This window comes from Micropterus dolomieu, linkage group LG01, assembly GCF_021292245.1.
Source record: "Micropterus dolomieu isolate WLL.071019.BEF.003 ecotype Adirondacks linkage group LG01, ASM2129224v1, whole genome shotgun sequence".
Classification (NCBI taxonomy): domain Eukaryota; kingdom Metazoa; phylum Chordata; class Actinopteri; order Centrarchiformes; family Centrarchidae; genus Micropterus; species Micropterus dolomieu.
In genome coordinates this window covers 53,547,196-53,554,037 of record NC_060150.1, presented here as the reverse complement: position 1 = coordinate 53,554,037, position 6,842 = coordinate 53,547,196, and the positions used below count along the sequence as shown (strand labels likewise).

At 41.5% G+C, this 6,842-nt stretch overlaps 1 pseudogene; it reads right to left on the bottom strand.

The window, feature by feature from the left end:
* Positions 1–249: 249 nt before the first annotated feature.
* Positions 250–6,842, bottom strand: part of LOC123987299 — a 10,823-nt pseudogene continuing 4,230 nt past the window's right edge.

The window sequence follows — 6,842 nt, the reverse complement described above, 5'->3', positions numbered from 1 at the left end:
CTGGGCTGAGACTCGAGTGGCTGTACGAGTGCTGTGCTCTTTTTTTGACAGTGGCTGAGGGGTTGAGCTCTGCCCGTGAAGGCCAACAAGGTTTCTGAAGCTGGTCAGGAGCAGATTGCGAAGGGAGCGTGTTGCTGGAGGGAGGTGGACGAAGTTGTCAGACTCATCCCCCTGTGTATCCACAATAGAGGGGAGCCTGCGTTCGTGGGTAAGCCTGGGTGACCTTGAAAACCCGCTGAGGCCCTCGTCCTAGCTGTCCTCACGCAGGTTGTAGATTGTTGTGGATATCTGAGGCAAACACACTGGCATACTCGTGGTAGAGTACCAGCACATCTTTCAGGTCACACACACTGATATACTGAATGTGATAGTATGTCAACGCCTTCACATCAGCATTGGTCTTGATGACCTGGTCTGTTTCAGGAAGGTCAGATCCCAGAGCAGACAAAATTGATGGCTTGCAGCACGTCAACCTTAAAGATGAGGTACTCCCCAGGGACACAGAAGGAGGTTTTTATAAGGAGGGAGGCAACCCCAACTGGCCCCCATAAAAACTGGCAGCTGGAGAATGTCCTTTTTTTGCTGCATGGTGATGTTAGTCCTCAGCTCAACAGGGGAGTCATGCAGGAGCTTGTTAACATCTATACCATTATTGACCGACCATGTGTTCCTGAAGTACTCCATCATGCATTGTTTTAACTGGTGGGGCAGACGGTGGACACTGATAAAGTCCTTTAGTTCCTTCATGCGTGTGCGGTAGAGAGAAATTCGTGAGTACATACGCTGGATGATGGCACCAGGGCGTACATCAGCGCGCTAACAAGCATGGTGCAAATGGAGAACATCTTTTCAGCATCAGTGTTGGCAGAGACATTGCCAAAGCCCACAGTGGTCAGACTGCTGAACGTAAAGAAAAGGGCAGTGCTGTTAATGTATGGCGTCTCCATATGTATGCCCAGCTCATTGAGCCGCCCAGTGTGCGAGGTCCACTCCTTCTATCTCCACGTGTCCAATCTTGTACCAGATGCAGGCCATCCAGTGTGTCAGCAGGGCAAACATAGACATTAGCAAGGTCAGCACCACGGTGCTGTACTGAAGCAGACCAAGGAGACGCAGTAGGCGTACAGTCTTGAGCAGGTGGGTGAAGGTCATTGGGATGTAGACGGCATACAGCAGATCAATGGGCCAGGAAGCAGCCAGGTCCACAAAGAACCAGGTGGTGTGTAAGTCATACACCACCTTTCCTGACTGGTAGATACAGGTGATGCCGAAGTTCAGGACCATGTCTATAATAAAGAGAAATTGCACTACACCATCAGTAGTGACAGTACATTATGTTTCTATGGCGGTTTCATCATATAAAGTGAAGCAGGCGTTTCAGGGCACGCTGACAGCCACGTAGAAAGTGACTATAAGGATTAGCCAGTCCCACAGGACTTTGGACATTCTGTAGTAGAGCAGGATGACGTGGGACTTCTGCACTGCTGCCAGCTCTGGTATCAAAGGCTATTCAATCATGATAACATTATAACAATTTAGCTTTTCAATGCATTTGAGCTTCTTCAGGCATTTGATTTCAGCTCTTCTACATTTTCTGCAGTGTTTTGCAAGTTCAGTTCAGCATTCACACGTAAATGCAATTATCTCGTCATTGTGAATGTCAGCATTCACACTATAGTTATCCACATCTTTATTAGTGTGAATGCTGAGTCAGCATTAGCCCTCATATTTAGCCCAATTTACCTTTGCAGATGATGCACTCTCAAAAAGGAATAAGCTCTGAATAAGAACCTGGACATCCTTTTGTTCTTTAATAAAAACTGTGACATCATTTGCGTAGGCACTCAAAAAAACACCACACCGCTTTTCTTTCTTCAGTCCCACCAAACCATGTCTGAGTTTGTTCAAAAGTGGTTCAATACACAATGAATACAACTGACCAGATAAAGGACAGCCCTGTCCAAATTAAACGAGAATTTTCCAGTTTGGTGGAACGCAAATTCCTCTCAAGTTTCAGCGATATTTGCTTTAATTTGCGAGTTTCAGTATTATACCATGGAGCTAACCGTCTTTGTTTTATTGTTTTCTTTTTTAGAGGGGCTACAGAGTCGAGTGTCATTCGCAGCGAGCCTACAGCACTATCAACAAGATGATCAATTTGGGAGGGACTGAAATTTGCATAGGAGTCCTCCGTTACTTTGTGACTAGATAATGTATTTAGAGCTGATGGAATCGCATCCTTAAATTTAGCTACAGCACTATCAGACAGACATCTTGTATAAAAAAATTTTTAGTTTAGTTCAGCAATACAAACTCAAAAGTTATCAAACAGCGGTCAGATAAAGAGGGATTCTGTGAGAACACTATTAAATTTCAATACCAGAAAAAGGTCGAGGGTGTGGTTAAAACAGTGAGTCGGTTCATGAACACTCTGAGAGAAGCCAATGTAATCTAAAAAAAAATAAACGCAGTACTAAAGCTGTCATTCTCAACATCCACATGAATATTAGAATCCCCTACAATAATAATTTTGACCTTTATTAAGGACTAAAGTTGACAAAAACTCTGCAAATTCAGATAAGAATTCAGAGTACGAACCAGGTGCTCGGTACACTATAATGAAAAGAATTGGTTGCAGTTATTTCCAACTTGGGTGTGAAAGACCAAGAACAAGGGTTTCAAATGAGTTATAATTTAGTTTAGGTTTAGAGCTGATTAATAGGCTAGAGTCGAAGATAGCTGCAACTCCACCTCCTCGGCCTGTGCCTCGAGGAATGTGAGTATTAATATGACTGGGAGGGGTGGATTCATTTAGGCTAACATATTCTCCATCACCCAGCCAGGTTTCAGTAAGACAAAATAAATCAATATTATAATCTGATATTAGTTCATTTACTAGTACACCTTTAGAAGAGAGAGATCTGGGCCCGTATTTATCAAGCTTCTCAGAATTACTCATAAGAACACTCCTAAGAACTGACTTAAGAGTAAAAAAAATTCTTTGCAAAGCTGCGCTTAAAAGTTAGTTATCAAGCATCATAGTCCTAAAAGTGTAGGTCTAAATCTTAAGTGTCAATGTTAGTGCTGATTCATAACACTTTGCTGTGACGCAAATAGGATTTTGGATGGCGATGTAGCCAAGGACCAATCACTGAAGAGATTTCCTTCATAAGAACATTCTCAGATAAATTCACATTGAATAGTGTAATTCCACAGAGGAGTTTATATTCAACACACATTTAACAATAAAGAATTTTCAAGACAATACATTATGATACAGGCCTACACATTAATAAATGAAAGATAAAGTTTATCTTTATATGAGCACCATAAATTGCGCCTACCACTCCTGTGAAACCGGCTATTTGCATTAACTGTGTTTGCTTCTGTTGGATTACGGGGGGGGGGGTGTTTGGAAGTAAATGAAACACATGAAAATGTGTGGAGCTGTAGCTGTAATTGTGCCATAATTGTTTCCATGACGATTCGGCCTATTGATGGTTGTGACAGCCAAAATCATCAGCATTGCGGTGTTTGTCCTGTGGCAAATAAACAAAGCTTCATCACCACCTTCAATTTAACTGAAAACACATTACTGCGTAAAGTCAGTTGTGAGATGACGTCCCTCACCAACTCGCTGACAAAGTTTATGCCTGTGCTGGCCGACCCCGTCTTATTAACTGCGCTTCATCAAATACTTCGGAAATTCTTCCCCTCCTGAAATATTTGTGCATGTCTGTCTCCACAGTGCCATCACAAGCCCCTACTGGCAGCTCCTAACCACTTGAGAGACCTCTGAAGCTGTCTAAAATAACTGGGAGAGTAAGAGTGATTCGTAGCTTTAAGAAGAATAAAAGCAAGTTATCAAATTTAAGTTTAAGAGTAAATTTCATGAACTCTTAGAATAAAATGGCACTTTGAGAAGCTTGATAAATACCGGTGTGTTATATAATACCTGATGTTTAAGAGTAAGGGTTTTTACTCCATAGAGAAATTTTAGGCGCCCCCAAAGAGGTTTTAGCGGATGGATTTGGTCCACTAATAATCTTGGCCAGATTTCTAGAAATGAGAGCTGCTCCTTCCCAAGTGGGATGGATGCTGTCTCTCCGAATCAGACCAGGTCTTCCCCAGAAAGTCTGCCAATGATCTACAAAGCCCACATCGTTTGCTTTTGCATATGTACACAGCGACTCAACATTAATCTTAGTGACCTCCGATTGGCGTAACCACAGGCTAACTCAGGCCGTTCCGCACCGACTACCGGGGACTGACTAGCTACAGTAGCTAAAAACTGATCTACACGTACCACTACTGCTAAAGGAGGCAGAGGAGTAACTGAACATCTGACACGCCAAGGAGGAGAAAGTAGGAGAGGGAGAAGGAGAAGCCATTGCTATCTGCTAGGCTAAAGTCGCTAATGGCTAAGCTAAAGTACGGTAGCGCTGGCTACCAAAACTTTTGAAAACAACTATGAGATTAAACAGCAGTCACTAAAAGATAGAAAGAACTGAGTGCTTAGGCAGAAATACTGTAAGAGTAAGTGTTTAGCGGACAGTTTGCCGCTGTAATGACAATCTAACAAATTTAACTGTTATTTAGCGAGAGCAGCACAACACGCTACCAACACACAAGCACCGGAAACGGAAATGAGTCAACACGCTTACTGCAGTACGTCAGCATGTTTTAAATGAACGTTAAGGTACAAACAGGTGTCCAGTTTAGTTACAGCGACGGTACAGTAACTGATACAACTTATTTTTATTATTTAGTTCTACTTAACTCATCATGCTGTTAAATACGTTAATTTTAAATGTAGGAATAAATAGCTAAGTCAGTATGTAAGTAATTTTGTTGAAGTACTGTAATTAAGTGCTTCCTGCTTTCTTACAGTGCAGACATTTTGCTGCTTGCCTGTCTGCTTGCTATAGTCCCAACGATATGGGTTTTTGGGGGCCCGTGTCGATTTTATAGTGAAAAAGAACGGATTTATAAGTCAATGTTTAGATTTTGAGACAATCAACTTTCCTGTACAAACTACACTTAAAACAGGCTGTGCTGTATGTGGGCTATAATACCTTTTACTAAATGGATTATGTTAATAAAATAGATTACAATCTCAACAATTTAACATATAAACAATTGCACATTCATAAAGATTTGCTGCTGAAGGTGTAACTTCAGTCTTCTGTAAACAGAGAAATTGACGGAGAACAAGCATGTGTATTTCACTTTACACATAATCTGCCATAAATTCAATGTAGCATGTTCACATCTAGCTTATCCCTTTACCTGTACTGTTTAATTCTAACCAAAGCGAAGAGTAAACATTTCTCATCTGTCTGAAACATGCTGTCTACGATACAGTGACCTGCTGTTGAATGCATCTAATACTACATGACTGTCTACAACAAGGACCTGCAACTTTGTCTGGCAGGCAGCTGCGTTAGATTCTTGTTCAGATCACCAAAGACACTTAAAACACTCTGTGTGTCTGTATGTTAGTCTAATTACCTGAATAACGACAATACTATATATTACAATATTTACAACTTGTAATCGTTCGACAACCTAACTTACTTAAGATATATCTTATTTAATATGTATACTGTGTATATTTATATTCCACCCAGTTTTACTTAAATTTAATATTCAAAATTTGCAGAATAATGTGCTCATCAACCAGCTTCAGCTGAGACAGGGACTGGACACTGGACTAGTTCCACCAGTGCCGGAGGACTCCAGCTGTCCAACTGGTCTCGGTGGACTCTCGCTGAAGAATATGTGCTTCATCTTGTGCCTGTGTCACCTTCTCCCCTCTCTCATCCTCCTGCTCTCTTCGGTCTCTTCTCTCTCTCCTATATCCTCTCTCTCTCTTCTGTGTCCTCTCATCCTCCTGCTCTCTTCGGTCTCTTCTCTCTCTCCTATATCCTCTCTCTCTTCTGTGTCCTCTCACCCTCCTGCTCTCTCTTCGTCCTTCTTGCAGCCTACTTCTGGCCTCCCAGGAGAAGGTGCCACAAGATCCCTCAAAATGTAAAATGAAATGTTAGTAATCGAAAGACTGTTAATGTGCAAGTGTAACTGGTGTAGTAGACCTAAATTTATTAGTTATGCATTTTTATAAATTTCTAAGAATTGATACCCAATTATGAATTTTTAAGATTCATAAAATCATTTTTATTTAATTCCTCGTTAAGGGCACCACCGGAGTTGTTATAATCCTAGAGTCTCCGGACCTCTAGGTAGTTTTGAATAATTATACAATTATTACTAGTGATCAGTTAGTTAATAATCGCTCAATTATCTTAAATCAGTCTCATATCTAAAGGGTCAATTCTCTTGGCAGGAACTATAAATAGGCAACACACACAGCTCTTGATTATATTACAGTGAATTTATTCTCTAACTAAAGTGATAAAAAGACGGTTGGATACAGGGAACATAAACATTTGCTGAACAATGAGCCTGGAGGTTCGATTGTGGGAAGCATTTGACTCATACGGCATAGAAGAACTAATGAAAGTAAACTAATGCTATAGTTTAGGAGTTAAAATGGACATCTGATCACAGAACGTGTGTTAAGTCTTACTGCTTGTCGACAGCCTGCTTTTGGCCTGTTGCACGGGTCCCACTCTAGCTGCCCGATCCTGGCTTTTTGCTAGGGATTCTCCAGGGTTCTCCGTGTCTGATTGAAAACGCCTCCTCCGTCTGGCAATTCGGCTGTTTTCAGGTTTCCTTCGTTGTAGCTGGCGAGACCACGTGGCTTGGTCTGACCTCGGTGAAGTTGGCTCGACGAAAAAGGCTTAAAATGGAACTTGGTCGTTCCTGAATTAGTCCAGTGTAAC